This window comes from Pleurodeles waltl, chromosome 2_1, assembly GCF_031143425.1.
Source record: "Pleurodeles waltl isolate 20211129_DDA chromosome 2_1, aPleWal1.hap1.20221129, whole genome shotgun sequence".
Lineage (NCBI taxonomy): Eukaryota > Metazoa > Chordata > Amphibia > Caudata > Salamandridae > Pleurodeles > Pleurodeles waltl.
In genome coordinates, this window is record NC_090438.1 from 728,537,958 (window position 1) to 728,559,710 (window position 21,753).

A 21,753-nucleotide genomic window follows, 5' to 3' on the forward strand; every position below is an offset into this window, starting at 1 on the left:
CCAAACCAGGACAATTCAGCAGCACCCACAGTTTGTCTGCTTTACGTAAGGAGCAGCAACCTGCAGTTGGGAAGGGGGCCTTTTTATTTTCACTTGCAGCTGGGCCCAAAACAAAGGCCTGATTTAAAGGATCATCAGCCCTCTTTTTGTTCAAGTATCATCTTGGCTGTGAACCAGCGGGAGTGTAACTCCTAGATGCTATTGCAACAAGACAATTTTTGGTGGGTTTCGAAAGTCCAAGCAATAACTAAAATGCCTTTAAATTCTATATTTAACTTGTCACATTTTCTGCTCAAGACAGAAGTCAAATGTCAGGCGTTGTTCTCTGACAAATTGCTGCTTTTTAAACATGTGCATGAGTGTTTATAAACTCCTCTCACTTTGCAGTCAGAGAGTGAAGGGCATTATGTGACAGTCATGTTGGAGTACAGGTGTGTGAGAGGAAAAGATACAGGGTGTCATTTTTTGTAACACAAAACAAATTATAAATACATGTAAATGAACTGTACACATTCATCAGGTAGGAAAGCATAAATTAAGCAAGTTTTGTGATTTTGAAGTGTGATAGAAACAAAGACTTTAATAGGCTCAAAACAAAATCATGACAATTTACTTGGTGGTGCAGAAATGATAGTAAAAGAAACCAATGTCCACACATTACCAATTGTATGCAGTATACGTTTATCAGTAAATCTGTATATCTGTGCAGCTTTAGTGCCCATTTCGATGGAAAACGTGTTGTCTGTAAATGAGGAGCCCACAAAATGCTTTGACTACATTAAAAAATTGCCCACCCCGTGTCTGTTAAAGCTAGGTGGGTCATGAAAATGTGTTCTAAAAATTGGGCCATTGGTCTAAATAGTTTGATAACCATTGCTTTAGAGATACTATGATTTGGAGGCACATTTTTTACTTTTTTCAACCTCCGGTGTAAGAGATGCGAATGCCAGATGTATCTGTGTGTATTAGTAGTCATATAAATAGTGACTTAAATGGCACTTACTAATTTATGTGTATTTAATTCTTTTATAATACTATTCATCCCGGTCTAGGGTGTTAGAGCACTTTACATCACACACAGAGAGATAATAAATCATGCAAGTGTGTAAATCAATCTACATATAAGAAAATGAGGGTTTGTCAGTTGTGGAACTCACTTATCGTCCATACTTGTAGACATATTATGTCAAAAGTAAAAGGACGGGATAAATTGAAAGCCAGGATATATAACATAACCCAGAGACTGTGACTGTCTGCACTGTCTTACTTCCCAAAAAAACCTTCTTGGCAATCTTAGAATAATAATATATTGAGAAAAAACATAAGGCTCCAAACCCATGACTTACAATTTGATGCCCGTAAATAGATCACAGTGCTTTGTAAGCAGGATTGCAACTCATGAACTGGAATTAACAATGAAATCAGTATCAAATCAATAGCCTACCTACATAAAACAAAAATCTGTGATCTGCATCTTACACAATGTGCTTTGCGAAAAAAACTATGACTGGGCAAAACATAGAACCCTTCCAGAACTGAGTTAACCACTAGACTTATCTTATCACCATTATAATGAGGCTTTGTTGGAACTCATGGAGTTTACTGTGTGGAGTTACAAAAAATACCCACAAGATTCCACGGAACTCTACAAAAGTGTGGTGGAATGCTTGTCTGGCCATTTGCGCTGCTTTTTCAGGCCAGTAGCGTGTTCTGCACTAAAAATCAGTGTAAACCACGCCATGTGGTGCACAGGGGAACGCCCCTTTTTTTTCCAGCTTCTGTTCCTCTTTCCTTGCTGGCTGCAAATTAACCCACTCCAATTCCATCTGTTCTATCCTATTCCCAATACCAAGTCTTTTGTACTTACTTTGTTACTGTCTCATTCTCCCTGTGTTTATTTAGGTTTTGTTGACTTTTTGGTACTTAATTTTGTTTAATACTTTTCTAGCCTATCCTCTGTCTGTCCTCCTCTGGTCTCTCAGCTTTCCCTCCTGATATCTCCAGTCCCACTCCTCCCTCCTTCAAGTGGCAGAAGCATGCAGCATGGGTGCCACCTGCACACCATTCAGGTGGTACACAAGGGCAATGGTGTGGCCCTGCCCCATCTTTAGCAAGGCAGAGGTGGCAGCACTCATTTTGTGGGTGCAGCACCACCTCTTCTGCATGCTGGCATCAGGCGGCAGGCCCAGCAAGGGCTATGCCGTGTGGGAGCATGAGGTGCTGTTGGGGTGAGAGTGGCAGTGTGTGCACCACTGCACCGGAATCACTCACACCCTGCAGCAGCAGCTGGGCAGACGTTATTGACTGTGAAAAAGACCTGCTTAGCCTGCTGGGCGTTGAGGTTGCGGGGTTCAGTGAGTAAACAATATTTTTGCTTTCTAAAAATTCATTTTTTTTCACAAGTAGCATGATCACAGGTAAGGTAAGTTTACGTCATGATACAGTAGGGGGGTAGTTGTGCCAGCCTGACTGGGAGGATGTAGGAAGTTGGAACGTAAGAGGGAGTGGAAGTCAAATTAAGGATTCTGCCAGTATTCTGTTCCAGTATGAGCTAAGGCAGGTGCTTGGACTGATTTAAGGCATAATTGTCAACCCATCCTGTCACTCACTCTTACAAAGGATTATGAAACAAGGAATAGACTATCACATTTAAACAAGTACAATGCTGTGGCTGCCAAAATGTTTTTTGTGCAAAGTACCACCATTCATTGTTTTTTATCTTTTTTCCTAAACACTCAAGGGCAAAAGGGCATCTGGGCCGGCTGCCACCAGAACCACGGTGGGTGTGACTGATTCCATCAACTCCAACACCACCACAGCCGATAGTTTTGCTGCCCCCTGTTGTAGTTTTAATCAAATTATGCCCTGGTGTATACTTACTAGATTTTTCATGGTAGATGTTGTTTGTTATTCCTGTATTTCCCTGTGTTTTTTTCTATATTTCCTGTTTCCATGGCTGACTTTCTCCTGTCTTAACCTTTCACCTGCTCCTTTTTTCGTAAACTTCCCCTTGGCTCTCTTACATGTCTTGTGTAGTACTAACAGGGGAAAAGATGTTTGGTAATGTAAACAGTCAAAAGTACAGGGGCAGAGAGAGAGTGGTCATCATGGTCATGGTCCCCCAATGTTGTCTTATGTTAGCAGTCTCCATGTCAATGCAGCATGGCAGGAATAAGATTCCAGAACCAATACCATATGTCTTTCACATTTGTTTCTACCTCTTATCCATTTTTACCCTTACCTTATGTCCTTCCCTTATTATTGAATCCTTCTAAGCCTGGTTCCTTCCTATCGCTCCATTAGGAGAGAATGTTCTTGGTTGACTCAATGGCTACATGTTTTTTTTTTTTATGTTGTCAAGCAATAACCCAAACCTCCCAAAGTGATTACTTTTAGAAGAAGATACTGATAGCTCATCTAACTAAAGTGAAATACTGCTGTTGTACACTGTGCAAAATAGATACTTAGATGGCTATCTGGTATCTAAAATGGATGCATTATGTTTTTCATCAGGCGCATAGATCACCAGAAGTGCCATCACAGCAGGGATGTCGGTGGATGTGGGGGCTGTCCAGGGACAGGGAGAACTCCCAGTGGGGGCAGGGACAAATAGTAAGTCACCTTGCTTTCTTGTTGACAAACCTGTATTGGTTCAGTGAGGCAGATATCCTACCCATTTCCTAGAGGTCCAATCTGCAATGCACAAACCACTAACTAAAGACAAGGTGTGCTTCCCAGTGCCCACTCCATTGCATGTTAGTGCTTCATTTCATCATTCTGGCTGTCTGTCCCAGCCTACCTTCAAAATTAAATTCTGTCTTAGGATGTGATATCTGTGGGAAACATCCTTTTTTCCGACTTTTTTTTTCCGAAGGTCGTGGTTAACGAAAGCGCAACAACGCTTTTTTTAACCACGACTTTGGTTTTTTGTGCCTTAACTACGTATGTTCTGAACAACGAACATGCGTGGTTAAGGTACAAAGAAGGGACTTGGCGAAGGTAAGTGTGGGTTTAGGTTTTGGGGAGGGGGTGGGGGGTCAGGGGGTTTTAGGTTTTGGGGTGGGGGGTGGGGCGTTTTTGGTTTTGGGGAGTGGGTGGGGGGTCAGGGGGTTTTAGGTTTTGGGGTGGGGTTGGGGGGTTGGGACGTTTTTGGTTTTGGGGAGTGGGTGGGGGGTCAGGGGGTTTTAGGTTTTAGGGTGGGGTTGGGGGGTGGGGCGTTTTTGGTTTTGGGGAGTGGGTGGGGGGTCAGGGGGTTTTAGGTTTTGGGGTGGGTTTGGGGGGGTGGGGCGTTTTTGGTTTTGGGGAGTGGGTGGGGGTCAGGGGGTTTTAGGTTTTGGGGTGGGGTTGGGGGGGTGGGGTGAGGGATGTAGGGTGAATGGTGCCTATTGCTAATGATTTTATCAGGAATGCCTTTACAACGAAATATCGTTGTTAAGGCATTCGTGGTAAAATCATTAGTAGTAGCAACGAGGTCGGTGTTCCGACCTCGTTGTTAAGGCAGTAGTTTTTTTTGCAGTCGTTGTTTCGTCGTGCAGTCGATATCTGTGCCACATTTCTCTGCCCAAGTGCTGTTATATTTCATGTCTTCCATTACGAATTGACGGTTCCAATATTTTTCCTCCCATCAATGAATGTGACAAAGAAGCAAAAGAGTAGTACATGATGAGTGTGACACCCAACCATTTCATAGCTAAACCTCTACGTAGCCCAGTCCTTTTAACTTACCTCCCTGTGGGCTAATTTTCCCCACTGCCAAGTGTAGGTATTATTTTTTTAGAATAATCTATGTTAGAGGCCAGGGTGTAATGGGGGACTTAGGGCCTAATTTAGAATTTGGCAGATGGGATACTCTGTGACAAAATATTCAATTTGCTGCACTACAGTTCATCATATTCTTCTATGCACTGTTTACTGTAATATGGTGGATTGGATGTCCTTTTTCCACCTAGTGTGACCCATCTCCCTACCGCTATCAGCCTAAGCCACTTACTTAAGTTTGGCCTGAGGGTAGTAGAATAGAGAAAGGAGTTGGAGAAGAGCAGTTCTATTCTATTGGAATTAAAGGTTGATAACGTGCTACAGCTGGGCTGTCACAAAAGCATGCTGGAGAGTAAACAGACCTTCCAGCATGGTTCCAGTAATGTTCACAGTCAAGTATTAACTGTGCAACACATAAGATATATTAATATCTCTATATATGCACCTCACTCATTAAAGGCAGGTAATTAATTTAATGCACATAAAGTGTTTGTTCAATTTCACTATGAAATACTTTAAACCAAAATCACATTTTGAATTGATTATGTTGGTGCTCTGGCTTAACTATTCCTTTCAGTCAGTGCTATGATTAATTACCTAGCTATGATGTGATGCATGGGCAGGAAAAACTTGGCCCAGGCTGGGTGACTACTGTGTCATCAATCATCAGGTCCAATTCGAAATTAAATTGCAATGGCCCTAGGGAAACAGCAAGACAGTATAAACAAGTTTTTGAGCTGATCATCACAATTTATGTTATTCTGTGTTGTCATTCTTTCTTGATATAGCTACTCCTGCTGCTGGAGCCGGTGATGCCAGGCAACCAGCCCAGGTCCCAACATGGTAGGAGATAGCCACCCGGCTGCACAAACAGAAGTTGGAGGCAGTGTCAGCAGAATATTGCCTGCTGGTAGCCCTGGAGGAAGAAAAAGAGGAAGAACAGACCTCAAGTTTCATTGGCCACCAGCCAGGCCCGCCTCCAACTTGGCCATGCCACTGTCACCACCAACTGCAGTCAGGGTCAACTGCCATGTGTACCATCACCAGCCTCCTCTCCTCCTTTGACTCATCAACACCACGCTTCCTCCACAACATCCTACAAGAGCTGGCGCACTTGAGGTGTGCGATAGGCCAGCTCAAGCGTGAGACAGCACAGATCTGGCATGAGCATCAGAACTTGGCCTGGGAATCAATGCCCTCAAGGCACTTTTTTTGTTTTGGTGATAGGGCATGTTGTGGGTGTAGAAGGTGGGAAGGCCAGAAATTTGGGGAAAGGGTGGACATTGGACTTTGAACTTTTTGGGACTTTTTTTGGCTTGGAGAGGGGCTGGGCCTGTTGTACGTGGAGAGGGTAGCTCTTAAAATAAATAGGCTTTACTTTTTTTTTTGTCATCTTCAATATCTGTCTTTCATGTGCTAGTTAGCATATAATAGCATTAGCGAGTGTTACTGTTGGCACGAGAGTGCAAAACGGAGCTGCCCTTTGAAATCACACCTTATATATCTACTTTTCATCCTAGACTTTCCCTATCTGAAATCCCCTGCCATGTATGTATTCTCCAGTAGGTGACGTACCTCTTCCTACAGTGTAGTAATTTATAATACCCGTCACCAGAGTGGCACTGTCCAGGAACAGATTAGTGATTATTTCTGTTTCACTTGATGAGGTGTTGCAGCCCCCAATCAATTATACAGCATAGTAGTATGTTTAGTAGTAATGCCCTTGTCCTACCCTCTGTAACTATTTGCCAAGTAAGGAGTCTACCAACATACACAAAAATGTAGTATGTATTAGCTCTCCTTCCAAAGGACAATTTCATTATTAAGTCAGCAACTAGTTCTTCAAATTCACTTCTTACCTGAATTGATTAAGCGATGGTACCTCTCGCAACAGTCCCAAGTTTTATTGCATAGTTTCACAAAAGGCCTTCTTATTAATCGCATTATTAGTGTTATTGTGCTAGCAGGGAAGATAAGGTGAGGTCCCTCTCCCACCTATTCTAGAGGTGAATTCCAACTGTCAGATTATTCAGAAAGATCCGTCACAAGCAACTAGAGTGAAAGAAGACCCAGAGTTAGTGTTTAACCAAAGACTGAGACTAGGCCATCATGACAAGAAACCTTTATTACAAAACCTAGCAGTAGTAACTCTAAAGCCATGTGCGGTCTAATTTATAAAAAAAAGAATACAATTAAACTTACAAAATCCTCGAGTCAGTAGTTAGGAGTCATGAGGAGAAGGTTTGGTTACTTTATGTTGCAGACATTCTGTAACTAAAATAGGGACGGCCTCATTGATAGAAGTAAAGTTTGGCTCTTGGTGTTACTTTAATGACTCTTCCAGTGTAAGTTTATGACTAGTAACTTTTCCATCAGTAACTTTATGAGGAGTAACTTTGTGAGTACTAAGAAGATCCACCAGCGAGTTAGTGTCGTTTTCACCAAAGTCGCCCCCCCCCCCAAGTGTGTGATCCATTTTTGGTGTGCTTTTGTAAGTCACACCTCACTATATATCCCACAGCCTGTGGGAAGACAGTTAGGGATTTGATGAATGGGTGGGAGCAAGAAGTTTAAGAAAGTTGTGACGGAGTCAAACACTGCACCACAACAATATTCATCATGTCAGTTAGCAGCACACCATCATTGAATCTGTTGTGGAAAGAAAATGAAGTTCAGTTAATGCATTGCAAACAGTCCTTCAGCCCCAGAGACACACGTTATTATCTAATTGGTCTGTCATCGGCTTTATACCCTGGTGAGTCTTTTCTTTCATATCAGGAAGCACAGGAAGCATTTGTATTGGTTTCATGCACTATGCTAAACTCGAAAGTGTTTTGCAGAGGTGTGGCATGGTTTCCCAGCAACCCCCAAGCATCTAAGGTGTTAGGAGGATTGATTAATTGGGGAGAGGGGAGACATTTGATTACTTTTTTCTACAGAGCACTTTGGGAGGACATGGTGCTGCATTTCCAGCATGGGAGCGGGATTTGGGGGCCACAGTGACAGATGCTGATTTGGCTAAGGCATTATTACTAGTAAGCACTGTCTCATGCAACAATAGATTCAAGCTTCTACACTTTAATTTTGTGCATCGCACATATGTGACACCACATCACCTGAACAAGATGGACGCCACTAGGGTGGCCTGGTGCAACTTCTGTGGCAAGAGAGCTGACTCTTTTCTCCATCTGGCATGGTCCTCTGTGGGAGTGCAGCTGTTTTGGAGGGATGTGGTCACCAAGATTGTGGAGGCCAGGGGCTTGTAGATTGCCCTGACCCATTAGCATGTCTATTTGGAGTGGTGGATAAACCCAGAGGGTGGAAAATCCTGCACAAACTTGCACAGTTGGCACTTATGTTGGCTAAACAAAGGTTAGACATAGGATGGATGAGCTCCAGGAGACCCGAAGTTGTTCACTGACTGCTGGGTCTTATGTAATGGGGAGTAGTGGAGGAGCAACATATGGGTTTGTCACATACTGATGATGGGTTAACAACAGATTTGATGGCATGGGGTCAATTGTTCGAGCATGAGTTGCAGTTTTCAAGATAACCAACTGGGTCCACTTCGGAACTCTTTTATGCGAGTGGTGTACATGACTTGGTTACATTGTGTTACACATGGAGTGACATCTCGCTAACTCTGACACGTAAACTGTATTACGTACCGGTAACTGTATAAGTAACTCTAATAGGAAGAAAATGTATGGGGGATTTCTCACATCTTGCATTGTACTGTTCAAGTTTAAATTGCAAAATAAATAAAAAGAGTTGTTAAAAAAAAGAATTGGTCTGTCATCTAGGTTTGAAAAATACAAATTAGGAAGGAGTAAAACCACACAGTTCTAAAAATATGATTGTGAAAAGAAAAATGATACTGTAATAAATACCAAATTGGCATCTGCATTCTGCTTAGACGTCCATCTTAGGTTCTTGGCTGGACTGACCCAGTAAGGTGAGCAGCGTTGAAGTTTGAGTGTTGGAGTTTTCGTGCAGAAGAAGAGAAGGCCTGTGGATTGGAAAACAGTAAATATCAATATTGTAGAGTCAAGTAGAAGGCAAGCTTTGTGATGAGTGGATCAGGAGATAGAGCAAGAGCATAGGCTGCTGCAGTGCACTCCATTGCATGATGACTCGTGAGATTAACTGAGAACAGTTTTACAACCAACCCTGTACAATTAGTTGCATGTACCTGGATGATCAATCTCACAACTGTCATAACATTTAGCTGAGTGCATCCATCAAGTGACATGTCTGTCTCCAGTAACATTCCCACATCCAACCACAAGCCTGTCATTAGAGGAATTTTGCAATTCAGTCAACACACTTCTCAGCAACGTTCCTCTCTCTAGTGAAGTTTCCTTTTGAACTTGAAGTAGATAACTTCCTTCATCGGGTTTTTAAGGTAGTTCTGCCCTGAGTTTGTCTGACTCTGAATCCCGACTCCATCTCACTCCCAAGTCATAGGGCCAGATGTATGAAGAAAGCTCTCTGCGAATCGCAAATAGCAATTTTTAAGAAATCGCTATTTCTGAGTCGCAATATGCTATGTAAAACATTTGCGATTCGGAATTAGCGATTTCTTAAAAATCGCTATTTGTGGTTTGCGAGGCCCAAATACCGAATTGTAAAAATGTTGCGATTTGGTAATTGAAAATCGCAAATTGCAAGAACGCACACCTGGCAAAGGCTGATGACATCACAAGCAGGAAGAGAGTCATCCCAGGCAGTTTGCAGGTGCCAAACCCAAAAGGAGCAGTGAGAGAGACACAGCCCAGCCACAGGGAGCAAGTCTGTGAACAAGGCAGGACTGCACATCACCATGGACACCTCTGCACATGGAAAGAAGAAGGGAGAGGGGAAAAGAAAACTCCAGTTCAGTGAGCAGGAACTGGAGGTGCTCACTGAGGAGGTGATGAGGAGCCATGACCGTCTGTTTGGGAAGAGCTCACTCCAGGTCCCTGAGAGTGAGAAGCGCAAACTCTGGACGGACATTCAAGCTAAAATCTGCGCTGTGGGAGCTGCGCAGCGCTCAGTGGAGGAGATCATAAAGAGGTGGTATGACCTGCGTTCCCATGCCAAGAAGAGGGTGGCAAGAAGACTACAGGAGGCAAGGAGCACAGGAGACGGACCATCCACTGAGACACCCTCCACCCAGATGGAAGACCCGGTTGAGTCGATACTCCTCCCAGAAGCTGTCAGTGGGGTCACTGACATCGACACATCCGGCACACCAAGCACCAGTAAAGGTAAGTGCAATATTGAAATGTAACCCCATATGTGTATGTACAAATGCCCCTTACGAATTAGCAAGTAGTGCAAAGCATTGTGATAAGTAGTCCATTCCACATCTTAGAAGCGGCACAACAATGCCTTATGGGAGTGGTAGTCCACAACCCAGTGCTGAAAGTAGCACATAGAATGTAATTAGGCAGAGCGACACCCAGAAGAACACAGCACCCACTACATAGTGATATGATGGAACTGTACATTTATTACCATTGTTGAACCTTTGGTGATACATACATAACTGATAGGCTGCACATTGTCGTTGCAGGTGGCCCAGGCCCAGCAGCATCTGCAAGTGCCGTTGTGGGGGATGCTGGAACCCACCCTGCATCTGATTCAAACACCATTGAGTCACTGAATATTGCGCCTATCAGACGCAGGGCTAGGGCTGTACCGCTACCCGAATTGAGGCAGGACTAAGACGACATGCGGGATGATGGCCACACACCTTCCCCAGATGGCAGATCCACTGTTATGCAGGAGTCCCAGCCCCCGCGTAACTCAACACCCTGCAGGAGGCCTCAGTATGCAGGCGCACAGCACATGGAAGCAGGAGAGGGCCCATCAGTCTTCGGTGGCCTGGAATCCGCTATGCTGAAACAGCAGCGCCTGCAAAACAGGAAATTATCAGCAATGGAAAGGCAGATGCAGGCACACAATGCCAACATGTGGGGGCTGCATTGGAGGACCTTAATTCCAACATCTCAAAACTGCATGAGGGACAGATCACAGCTTCTGAGAACACCAGGGAGCTGACAATTGCAGTGAGGGAACTCTGCACAGAGCTGCGGCACGACAGACTCAGCCACCGCAGGCAGGAGAGGCGTTTTATGGGCATGTTTGGTGCATTCTGTCGCTCGGTCAATCTCCTCGCTACTTCAACAGCCCTCATATCGTGGCGTGCTGTGGCCGCACAAGTGGAGGCAGCGCACAGCAGTAGGGATGTGGCACAGGGACTGGTCCAGATCACTAATATGCTAGATAATATGCTGGGTAACCGGTCTGCTACACCCAGTGAACTTGGACTAGGGGAGACTGAGGGCTCATCTAGCCTCAGCAGCGTAGCAGTGCCCACCACTGATCCTAGGCGTCGCAGTGCCAGGCACAGCACTGCCACTGAGGCCAATAACAGAGGTGCCAGTGAGGCCACTGTGCACTCGAGTGGCTTGCGTGGCCATAGAAAGTGACTGTAATGGCCACAGGGAACTGTTTGCTTCTTGTGTGATACAGTAAACTATGAATCAATAGTGAGACACTGTTATCTGCTCATTTTAAGACACATATTATTATTTTTTTTCTGCTAGTGAAACTTATGTTACCTGACGTTAAGGTAATAAATGTTCTAACTACCAGTACACATGTCAGTGAAGTTGTGTTGGTATTACCTACATCTGAAATGGTTGTGCGTGATGTCAGCACGCCTTTGCCTGCCCTCTGCTGCACTGGTCCTGTCTGCTGGCTGTAGGGGGGGTATGGGATCATCATCCTCATCAGAGTCTGAATCAGATATTTCCACATGTATGCCCCTGGTGGTAGCTATATTGTGCAGGATTGCACATGTGGCCACTATTCTACAGGTCATCTCCGGGCTGTACTGTAGTGCCCCTCCACTTTTGTGGATGCACCGGAAGCGACTCTTCAGCAGCCCAAAGGTGCGCTCCACCACATTGCGGGTTGCCCTGTGTGCTGAATTGTATCTCCATTCTGCTGGCGTTGTAGGATTGAGGTAGGGCGTCATCATGTAGGTGCGAACTGCGTAGGGACTGTCTCCTGGAAGGAACAGAGGGTATAATGAGTAAGTGAGCCATCTGACGTCACAACGCCATCAAAGCACCAGTGTACAGAGGGACAATACCTAGTAGATATCCTTCACCAAACTCCCCAGCTAGCAGTCTTGTGTGAATGCTGCTGTGACGAAAGATGTATGAATCATGTGTGCTCCCTGGGTACCTGGCCACAAGATCAGTAATGGTGTAGGAGGCATTGCATATCACCTGTATATTCATTGAATGTTGGTATTTACGGTTGCGGTACACATACTCTGTGGCCGATGGTGGACAGATTGCAACATGTGTCCCATCTATGGCACCTAGGACGTGGGGGAACTGTCCTATCTGGTAGAAATCTATTTTTGTCTGCTGTATTTCCTGTGGGGTGTGGGGGAATCTGATGTACTGGTGTATCCTACTCAGCATGGCGTTGATAAATGCATTGAAAAATCTAGAGAGGGCACTCTGTGATACTCCTCCAGCTGCTGCTATGACCCCTTGATAGCTCCCTGAGGCAAGTAGGTGGAGGGAGCATAATACCTGCACATGGGTGGGTATGCTATGAGTCCTATGTGTTGTGCGCTGCAGTATGGGTTGTAGCTCATCTATCAGGTCAAGTATTATGGCTGAGTTCAACCTGTGCTTATCATATATCTCCTCCTCATCTGGTCAAAAAGGGTTATGCGCACTCTGAAAATGTGCTCCTGTCTCTTCCTCCCTCTCCTCAAACCTGCTAAGATCCTCATTCTCCTCACCATGACGTAGAGTGCAGCCATTGTGGGAAAGAGTCTGAGACATTCTGGGCCTCTTTATATAGGTTGCACCTGGTTACCACCTGGTTTCACCTAGTGGTAATATGCATGTGCAAAAGGCCATTCTGTGATTTTTTGATGCACCGAATTGCGACTTGGTTTTGCGAGTTGCATTTTGCGTCTCGCAATACCGAATCGCTAATTGCGATTCGGTATTTCATGTCGCAAATTGCGAGACGAAAATTGCGACACGCAAAACCAAGTCGCAACGCAAAAAATCGATATTGTTGCGATTCCTTATTTTTGGTCTGCGAATGTCTTTCATGCATCGCAGACCATGTTTTTTGCATTCGCAAACGGCCAAATTTAGCGATTCGCACCGTTTGCGAATGCAAATTCGTTTGATACATCTGGCCCTTAGTCCTCACCCAAATGAAATTGAGAGAGATAGCCCTAGAGTGCACTGCTATAGATAACCAAGAAGAGCAAAAGAATGTGAGCATTTTGTGTAGATTGTACTTGTTAACTAAAATGACTAGTCTCTGAACAACCTGAAAAATGTACAGGAGAGAGGGGACCATGAAAGTAAATCTAGCTAAGTTTAAATAAGAAAGGGCCAACCACCGTAAGGCAGAATCATCCATCACCCCCCAAACATTGCAAATCGTCTAAATAAAGTTCACAAATATTAGTTGAACACCACCACAATCAGTCCGTACCACTCAGACTCAAAAATGTATTACTTATTGGTGCAATAGTTACCTGTTCCAATCCAAGCATTTTGTATACAAGTGTCTATTGTTGTAGCCCCTCTTTTCCCATAGAAGCACAAACACACACACACAGTGGCCAGACAAAGGAGGCATGGTAAACAATGAAAACAATACCATAAATTAAGCAATGCCAACAAAAACGAAAATTGAGTCAGATAATGCAAATTTACAATACATCCTTCCAAGGCCTAAATTTAAAATATATTGCTAAAATATATATATTATTACTAAAATAAAATACACATTTTGCAGGGAAAAAAGTGAAATACAAAAAATAATTTTGCATAATTTACTCCAGTGGCATCCCAGGCCTAAATTATAAATGTTTTAAAACAACATATATCACAGAAATGGTTGTTTCATATAACCAATGATTAGTACTGGCTTGATGGTCTGTGGTCAGACTAGGCCACATGGTAAATAAAATATTGCTAATTGAATAAATATAGAGAAAATGTACTTAACTTTGCAATGTTTTCCCTTATGAAAGCTAAACAATTAAATGCAAAATATAGTAGGTCCCTACTACAACTCCAGGCTACCACCATAACCACAATCAAAGTAAAAAATGAAAAAAGTACACATTTATACTAGTGCATGCCCTCTATCCAACAACACCACTATCCAAACGTTTTTTAATTACTTGTTATGACACAAAACCAAAGACCTTAAAGAAAATCCAATGGTATATATGCAGCAGGAATTGCAGACAAAGAGAGTGATCCTTTCACCTTGAAATCCAAATGAACATGACCAGGAGCTGGACAAACCAGTGGGAGGAAGAGGAAGTTGGAGTCTCTATGCACTTCCTTCCTGTTGAAAAAAAATATACTAAATATAATAATAAATGATTTTTGCACTAAAAAACAACGTGTAAATATATTTTCAAGTTGATTTAGCTGCTCCTCGGTTAGAAACTCAATTAGAAACTCGAGAAGCAGCCAGTGCTGCTCACCGGCACTATTCTGTGAAGGCTCCCTGGCCTCCAGGAGTTATGCCAGCAGCCTGCAAATCTTGCTCGCAAGCCTGCGATACAGGAGCCTCTTGTTATCACATGAACATCCCGAGGCACCAATGGGACAATATTTCTGCCACACGCCGACTGGTGGAATTTGGCCAGAACTCTGCAACCTTACCAAATTTTGTCAACTCTGCAGCAGAATTAGATTTTGTTACTAGGTCTAATTATAATCCCCTAAGTATGGATGGGAACACGAAGATCTCTGCAGCAGGTGTGTTAGCCATGTCAGATATTTTAAAATGCAGCCTTTGTAGACAATTAAGTAATCTAGAACAGATTGATTATCATATATGTCCCTGTAGCCAATTTCTTGGCAGCAGATTTTTTCAAAACAAATGTAAAAGGTGACTTTCAGACCGTTTTTTCAAAATCAACCCCCTTCCCTCTATAACACCTTGACTCCCAACTTATGGGTTTCTGTTGTAATTTGTTTCCAATTCCAGCACTGCTCATTTCCTGATAACCAAAGATGGCAAAAGCGTCACCAAGCTAGACTGATCTGAGGGGGAAGCAGTGGACATCTCTGTGGTGCCCGGGCCTTACACCAAAGGGGCAGTTAAGTGGCTGTGCTATGGAATCTAGCCAGTGGCAGCAGTGGGGCTCAGTGTGGTGTGTGCCTTCCGGCTCTCCTTGTTTCAATGATTGGACCTGGCAAGGAGCGCACCGTACCTGCTGCTCCCCATAATATCAATGTGGTGAGTGCTTGGAGAATTCAGCACATCCCTCCCTCCTCCCCCATCTGTGTGCAATAAGGATGGTGGGGAAGGAGCTGGCTTCGGATAGGACCATTTGGGATAACATCATCAGGGTGAAGGCTGTTTTCAACTGAGACTTACAGAAGCTGTATGAATACTATAAGAGGTACATAATGTGGCACTGCAACCTCAATACCATGCTCAGCACCCATGGTGGTTGGCTGTATGATGATGAGCATGAGTCTGACTATCTTACATACTGCAGTGTTCAATGCATAATTGTGTCTTGCACATACATAGACTATACTGGTGTGCAGCCTTGTCCACGTGTACAACCTTTAAGATAAAAGAGTGAGTCTGGAGCTTACAGACTTATTTATGCAGGGGAGGAACCCAAAGAATGACACAATAAATTCTAATATCGATGGGAATGATGGGGGGTACTCAACTTAGCAGACTGACTGAACACATCCCAACTCTGTCTTTACACCATCAGTACTGTAAAACTCCAACTAGCAAGATGCAAGTTATTAAGGACAGTCCTGATCCCCAAGTTGAAGGGATGAAGATAGTAGGGATCATACGGATTTAGTGAAAACTGCATTGGGAGACCACACTAAAAAATACGATGCAATTCTGCAAGCCATTCTTGATACCAAAGCTGGCCTAACTAAAATAGATTCAGTAGTTTTAGAATTAGCTGCGGATTGACTAGAGAAAACTTATGGATATAATCCATGAAAACGAGTCTACATTGGCAGCTTCGATACCCACTGCACAGGACTTACAGTCACACGTTAAAGAGTTGAAAGAGGCTGTGACCTATTTGCAACACGGAGCGGAAGACACCTATGCCAGGTGGGTATTCCTGAAAGGATGGAGGAAAAGAAGGCAGAGGTATTCCTAGAAGACAGGCTGATGGAAAAAATTGAGGATGGCACACCCTCAAGCTATTTCTGATCAATCGGGCACCTAGGTCCCTGGGGCACCCACCTGCTCTTGAGTTCTTCCTAGATCAATGGTAGCCAGCCTGTTGGACTACCACGACAGAGATCAAATACTACAAGTAGCCCAAGAGCAGAAGCCATGAACAATGGACAACAGTAAACTGAGCACATTTCTGGGTGGTACCACAATACAGCGAAGGAGAAGATATTTTGTGGAAATCAAAAACAACTCATATGCAAGATTGAGATTTAATACTCTCTGCTTTACGCAGCAAAACAGAATCATAGCACAAGGGACCTCACATTTGTTTTCTGTGCCCAGCTAGGTTTGGTCATAGTTAAAAACCACAGAATAACTGCAAGTTTAATTCATGCCTAATACTGCAAATACACCTATAAAGCAATATGTAGGTAAAAGGAAAAAGGACCAGACATTAGGAAAGCCAACAAGAGAACAAGCACTACGTGAAAGGCACGCCTGCCTGAAGATGTAGCGAAATATGAATTCCTCCACAGTACCATATGTTATACGGGACCAACATATTGATGGAAACGGGAAGTTTGCTATATTAGATGGTAGACAAGATGAGGAGGGCCTTACAGTAGCATGCATATACATCCAAACATTAACCAGGCACAGCTCTATTACTCTCTTTTGCTGTAGTTGGCCAGGTATCATGACTCACCCGGCATTTGGGGCAGTGACTACAATGCAGTGCTAGATGTAGAGAAAGCTAGATTGATTGCACCATTACTGGGGTCGCTATAATGGCAGTGTCAGATACATTCCTAGCCTGGGTACTTCACTGATGATTGATTGATATTTGGAATAAACAGCATCCTGTCAATGTAGAATGTTCCTTTTACTCCCCCATACAAGGGATTCACGCTTGTTTAAATATGTTCTTGGTTGTAACAAGATTGGACAGATGACTATTCACATATAATGTATATATAGGCTGAAAACATCCGACCCACTCCTGATGAGTGTAGAATGGGTCAGGCAACTCCTTTTATTTTTTTTCAAATTATAATTATTGGCGTTTTATAGGATATAACAGATGACAGAAATAATCAACAAAATAACTCTGCATCTGTAAGGAGTGAACCACAACAAGACTATCCCCAACTACCCACCACCCTCCCCTGCTCATGTACAAAGGCTTGCAGACACTCTAAAATAACACAGTCATGTAATAACAATTAGCCTTTGAAGTCGAGGCACATTGCCCTAGAGGACACAGCATTCACCCCTAGCCTCTGGCAACCCCAAACCACACAGGTCATACATGGAGTCAGTTCTTTAGGTGGCCAGGCAACGCCTTTCAGAACCCTCCTGGCAAATGCCTGTAGGGACAGTGGGGGATCTATTCAGAAAACAAATAGGCTAGTACTTCAGAGAAAATGACGGTACAGCAGAAGACAAGCAAAAGGCATGGGATGCCTTCAAGTGGTTATTCAGGAGAATATGCCTGAAAACCACATATAGGCTTTTTCCAACTGCAACCCAGGAACTCAAGGCTTACAACCAAAATTGGGTTGGCTAGAAACGCTGAAGACCCACAAGAAAACATAGAAGTGCTAGACACAGAGAGAAAATATCGTACTTTGGTAAAGAGAGTAAGGGCAATCAATTGCAGAGAATATATGGCTAAACAACATAGATAAGCCTGGACGATTGCTTGCCTAGCTGAAACTATCTTAGGTAGGCAAAACACTCATATGCTTGATTTGTTCTAAAATGACATTATCTTTCACAGACAGAGGGAAATAAATGAGGTGTTTGCAATATACATAATTATACTCAGGGGCATATTTATACTCCGTTTGCGCCGAATTTGCGTCGTTTTTTTCGACGCAAATTCGACGCAAAACTAACTCCATATTTATACTTTGGCGTTAGACGCGTCTAGCGCCAAAGTTCATGGAGTTAGCGTCATTTTTTTGCGTGAACACCTTCCTTGCGTTAATGATATGCAAGGTAGGCGTTCCCGTCTTAAAAAATGACTCCGATGCTATTGCGTCGTATTTATACTCCCGGACAAAAATGAAGCCCGGGAGTGGGCGGGTCTAAAAAACCCGCATTTGCGCCGGATTTTAGCGCCTGGGTCAGGGCAGGCGTTAAGGGACCTGTGGGCTCAGAATGAGCCCAGAGGTGCCCTCCCCTGCCCCCAGGGACACCCCCTGCCACCCTTGCCCACCCCAGGAGGACACCCAAGGATGGAGGGACCCACCCCAGGGACATTAAGGTAAGTCCAGGTAAGTTTTTTTTTTTTGTGGCATAGGGGGGCCCCCCTACATGCCACTATGCCCAATGACCATGCCCAGGGGACAGAAGTCCCCTGGGCATGGCCATTGGGCAAGGGGGCATGACTCCTGTCTTTGCTAAGACAGGAGTCGTTTCAATGGGGGATGGGCGTCGTAAAAAAATGGCGCAAATCGGGTTGTGGCGATTTTTTTGCCTCAGCCTGACTTGCACCATTTCTGGACGCCCATACACCATTTTCCCCCTACGCCGGCGCTGCCTGGTGTACGTCGTTTTTTTTAACGCACACCAGACAGCGCCGGCGGCTAACGCCGGCTAACGTCATTCAATAAATACGGCGCCCGCACGGCGCTTCAGAATGGCGTTAGCAGGCGCTAATTTGTTTTACGCAAAACTGCGTTGGCGCAGTTTTGCGTCAAAAAGTATAAATATGGGCCTCAGTCTTTTCCCTAGATACAGCACAGTACTTGCAGAGGATATCAGTGGTTGGTCTGACACCAGAAATAGTAGATACACTGAAGCCACCACTAACCGTAGCGGATATGGGGAACACTATTTAGCAAATGGTTAAGTGCAAGACAACTGGATTAAATGGCCTTCCCCCAACATTCTGCTCTACATATAAATTGAAATTGATTCCCAAATTATTGTCTAGGAATATGAAACACTTTTATAAAGGGATCCTACCTATTACTGCCAGAGAGGCTGGAATAGTGGTGTTACCTAAACCCAAAAGGGGCCCACTTGATTTTCAGTCCCATAGACCTCTTTCATTGTTAAATACAGAATACAAAATACCGGGGAAGGCGATAGTCAGTAAATTAATGCCTTTAATATATTGACTCATCCATCCTGTCCAGTGGGGTTTGTTTCTGGCCATAACATTCTCATCAATCTTTGGTGTTTATTTTATGTGCTTGAGAAGGCTCCAAAAGACTGTAAAGATTCAGTGATTGCCCTCTAGAGAAGGCATTTGATACCTTATTGTGGCCATTGTTTTTTACATTACTATGAAGAATTGGAATGCGCCCACCCTTCCTTAGATGGATTAAATTGTTGTATACATGTGCATTGCCCTGTGTATGAACAGAACGGGTGATCTCATCCCAGTGGCCTCTACAGAGGAGCACCAGACAGGGGAGTTCACTTTCACCTTTGTTTTTTTGGTTTATCGATGGAGCCACTCTCAACTACACTATGCAAGAGAGTCCTAGATTGGAGGGATGCAACTGAGAAATGGATTAGACATGGTCTCACTGTGCACATACAATGCTCTTCTCTTTTGTAATGACCCTCTAAGTAGTTTGCCAGACATTTTGGAATTGTTAGGTGAATTTAGTAACATGTCTTGATTTAAAGTCATTTCCTGATCCACCTACTCACCGATCATATCAGTTTGGAGACACATTGAAGTGCAATGGGAACCTCTGACGTTTAGATATTTAGACATTCAATTCTGCCACTTAGATAAACAACGTCTGGTGGGCAAGCTTGATAAAACATTAACAGGAATTAAATAGTTTATTCCATTCTTGTATAGACTCCCTCTTTCGCCACTGGGCTGAGTAGCAATAATGAACATTTTAATATTGCCCAGACTGTTACATAATTTTGTGATGATGCCCGTGATACAGAGACAATAGTTTTCAGCAGAGATACAGGGTTTGTAATTAAGATTGTTATTGGGAACTGCCCAAAAGAGGCTTGTCATAGGGAAGTCAGCATGTCCTGTAGATAATGGAGGCATTGGAGTTTCCAGTATAGGCAGATACTTCTAATTTGCAGCGCAACTGCTCTGGTCAGTGCACTGGATGGATAATCAAAGTGATGTAGAAAGAACAGAAATAAATGCTAGTCTTCATTGGCTTCCATCATCCGGGGTGATCTTACTTGAGGTCTCTAACCTGTCCTGCTCTATCCTCAGAGCTCTTTGTGCAGCACAAAACCTATGGACAAGACATACACAGAGGGTGGGTACCTCTAAACTGTATGCCCTTGAGATAGTATTATGGTGCCTGACCAGATTTAGGAAAATTACAAGAATATTTGACAAAACAACATGGTCGGAGGTAGGTATACATACTCATTTGACTATCAATATAGTTTGATGGCAGAGCAATTCATGTTATAGGCAATCTGCAAAACTGACTTGGGGGAAGAACTAAATGAACCTCCTTGCTCTGAGGAAGGAATCTATGTGACTTTAACCAATGGTAGGTTTAGACATAAGGTAAATATCCAGTACTCAAAGCTGCCACCCACCTTATATATAAAAATCTCAGTATTAAAGGAAAGGTGGGAGGAATAGATAGGGAGTTGCCAGATAAATGATAGGGTGAGACAGTAGCATATGTTAAGACAATGGCTAGAGGCCCCAGATTTAAATGTACACAATTTAATTATTTAACTCAAACCTATTTATCACTTTAAAAAGATAGCACATCTCTACTATTGTGCGTTTGATGCCTGTCCTAGATGCCAAGATAATTTTTTCATGTGGTATGGGAGGGCCTTGTAATTAAGCAGTACTGGATAGAGATATAGGAACTAATTACAGAATTGCTGGGTGGACGCATAGACCTCAATCCCATCATATGCTTACTGGGATGCATGCCCATGTCCAGTGACACTAAACCTAATTTAAATGTTTTAGATTTAGTGTTGCTTACTGGCGAAAGAAATATAGCCAACAAGGCACCAGAGACCACAACAAGGCATTATGATTTTCAAAAATGGGCCATGGTCAAGTTAGAAGCTCTTGAAGGGAGAGCAGGCAGACACTGATAACTGGGACGCAATTCTGTTGGCAACACCAGTCAAAAACAGATGTGCAACTACTGTGAAGGGTACATGTCACTTGAACAGTCCATTTGTTACAATAATTTGTGTTCCACATGGCTTTTGGAATCTGTATCCATATTACTATGAAGCTGTGTTATGGAGGGGAGGGCCAATAACCTAATAGATGTCCCGTGTACCACAGTCTTCATTTTAGCATAGAAAGAAGACTGAGTCACAGGCGGTGCCAATATTAGTGTATTTGTATGATTTTTGTTTTCTAGACCAGGTCTGAATAAACAAAGATATCGTAGAGTAAGTGAAGTTGCTGTTTTTCTTTATGTCTATAAAAAAATTGTCAAATGTTCTTGCAGTGATACAAAAAATCTGTAATGCTGCAAACCAACTCTATCACCATGGTGAACTGTAACTCTGTATAGACTTTTCATATTGGTTTGCAATCTCAGTAAATAACTATATACTAAAAAGGTCTTCTCTGGTCCCCTAATGACCTTAAATCAAAAGTATAGTTCTTTCATCTGCCCTTACCTTTTCTTTTAACACTGCAACCAGTCCTCTATAGCTAGCATCAGTTGTTATAATACAATAATATTTTGGATCAACATTTGTTTACATTGTATCTGATTTTAGTGTTTCTTTACTTCATTAAATTACACATCACATTCCTTGTTCCAAACAAAATAC